The sequence below is a fragment of the Dipodomys ordii genome, unplaced genomic scaffold (genome assembly GCF_000151885.1).
Source record: "Dipodomys ordii isolate 6190 unplaced genomic scaffold, Dord_2.0 Scaffold106, whole genome shotgun sequence".
Classification (NCBI taxonomy): Eukaryota; Metazoa; Chordata; class Mammalia; order Rodentia; family Heteromyidae; genus Dipodomys; species Dipodomys ordii.
Genome location: NW_012267322.1, coordinates 606,392 through 609,081, shown reverse-complemented (window position 1 = coordinate 609,081; position 2,690 = coordinate 606,392).

The following is a 2,690-nucleotide window of genomic DNA, read 5'->3' as shown; positions in this document are numbered from 1 at the left end:
CCCCCACCTGGCCACACCTCTTCCTGTCCCTGGCCTAGATAAGTCCTGGCCCAGAGGTGGGTCACCCCTCTTCCTCACCCCCCCCCCTTTCCTTGTCAGCCGTGCTCCTCCACCATGCTTGGCGGGGGCAGCAGTTTGATAAATTTCTCCTGCCTGAATAGTGTGTGTTGTTCTCTTCATCGGCTACCTAACAAAACCTACCTATTTAATATACCTTACATATGGTGCCATGACTTTGAGTTGGAAATGTGAGAATTTCCTAACCACTCCTTTTCTGCAAACTGAACTGCCTTGAGACACCACACGAGACTTTTCATCAATACCATTGCAGGCCTTCACATCCACGTCCACACCACTTCTCTACTCTGGTGAGTGAAACTACTCTCTATGGCTCTCTGTTGCTCAGTCTCTGTCCAGATATGGCACACTGCCAGAGAACTCCTATGGCCTTTAGCCGAAAGGCTGGTCACCTCCGGAGCAGAAGACGCTTGGTTTTGGGGGCTTGGCCATTTCTCTCTAGAGGGCTCTGGGGGAAGTAAAGACGCTGCTTCTGCCTGTTCAGCTCTCCTTCACTCACCAGACTGGCTCTCCTACACATTTAATGGGGTGCTGTGAATCATGCCCAAGCTGTGAAACCCCTTTGAAATGCCTTCTGTGCTCCCTGGAAATCCAGAGTGCCTAATTTTTATGCCATTCTCAGTTTTAAACAGTTTTTGTCACTGCAATGGTAAATGGTCAGAAGTCTGTTTACTTTCAGGCTCTCTTTGCTCTCTCTCTCTCTCTTCCTCTGTGCCAATCATGTCTAACTTTCCCTATCTCTCCCTTTCTCTTTTCTACAACATTTTGGATTGTGCCCTGAAGAGTGTGAAGCAGGCTGGGTCCCAGGGACCCCCCCCCCCAGGTTCCCTTTCAAAGGCTAGCCATTCCAGGTTTTCTTTGCATTTTTTCAGAAATTTGCCATCTTGGCCACGTGGTGGGTTAAGGGTTGGGTCTCATCTGACTCTTAACCTTCCACCAAGCTTACTACTATACCCACTTCTGCAGCCTCCCCCATGAGTCACAATGTTTGCGGCCTCCCCAGTGAGATATACCCCATTTTGCATCCTCCACTGTGAACCCCCCCAGACCCCCTGACTCTCCTGAAAGTCCCCCTCCCCTGAGGGACCCCTCTTCTGCCTTTGTAGTGGGAGTGGAACCTGAAGTTCCATGTGTACTAGAAGCAGTGCACCCTCACTGTCAAAATCTTTAGCTTTCTCTAGCATTGACCATATGGCTGATGTGCCATCTTGGCATCATGGGAGCTCAGCTGCTATTTTGCACCAACTTGATTTTGCACTGACCTCAACTTGATTCTGTGTGTGTATGTCTGTGTCTGTGTAAACTTGTTATCTGGCATTGTAATCAAATTATTTGGCTTAAATTGTCTGAGATTCCTGAAGTTTGTTCAGTTTGGATAAATGGTTCAGTGCCAGCCAGTCTACATGCAGTCCAGATCCAGTCTATCTCTTCCAACCTGGAAGACAGGCCTCACTTCTGCCTAGACCGTCCTGACTACCTCCACCATGGTAAAAGTAGACAGGCATCTCGCTTGGCTCCATCACATGCAGCTGATTTCCTGGTGAAAGTTGCTTTGGATTTGTAAAAGCTAAGGCTCTTTCTGTAACTTTGGTTAACTTAAGCACTGTTAGGGTTACCAGAAAAAAATCAATACTATATCTGTGCTAAAATTCTCATCACATCTAACAAGTTTTGTTATTTCAGAATATTTGTGGGTCAATTCTTGATAAGAACCAGGTAAGCTCTACTTACTCTACTTGGTCTCCTTGTTGCTTTAATCGGAAATAATAAAGGGTTTTTGTGGCAAAGATTGCAGTTCAAAGCCACCCCAGGCTGCAAAATCCCTAAGACTCCATCTCCCAGCTAACCTTCAAAGAGCCAGGCTGGAAGCATGGCTCAAGACTATTATGTCTAACCAGCCAAACACTGGAAGTGGTACTGTAACTCAACATGGTAGAGCCCTAGCCTTGAGCAGAAGTGCTCAGGGATAGTACCCAGGTCTTGAGTTCAGACCTCCTTGAATACCAACTGGGACAAGCCATACCAGCAATGAGCACCTAGACTCAGCCAGTCTGGGGAACAAGGGACCATGGAGAGGAGTAAGAGGACATGATGTTACATGCCTGCCCTTTCAAAATTAACCACAGCCAGGTCAATAGAAGTAAGAAGCTTGCCCATCTAATGCCCATACCTCTCTACCTTTCAACTAGACAGGAATTTACATTCTTGCCTTTGTCACCTGACTTCTCTACCTCGTGCCAGAATGTCAGAAGTAGCTAGGGACATTTCTACCAACATTTTCAGCCCCAAGTCCTTCCCCTTGCCATTTATTTGCTCTCTAGTATTTTTTTTTTTCAATCCATCAATGCCTCCTGAGACCTTTCCAGACTTCATCTAAGAGACTTGCCTCCTCTAGACTTCATCTAAGGACTCAACGCCCAAGTGACAGCTGCTGCCTGCTTCCTTCTCCTAGATGGGACCCCTAATGTCAACGCCCCCTTGTCAGCAGGAAGTAGCCAGAGAGAATCTGTGCCCCATTTCATGATTATTGAAAGGCTGGAATGTAAGGTCCACTCCTGGATGGCGAGCAGACTCCACCCAGTAGCTGCGTTACCTAGGCAACTGGGACACCT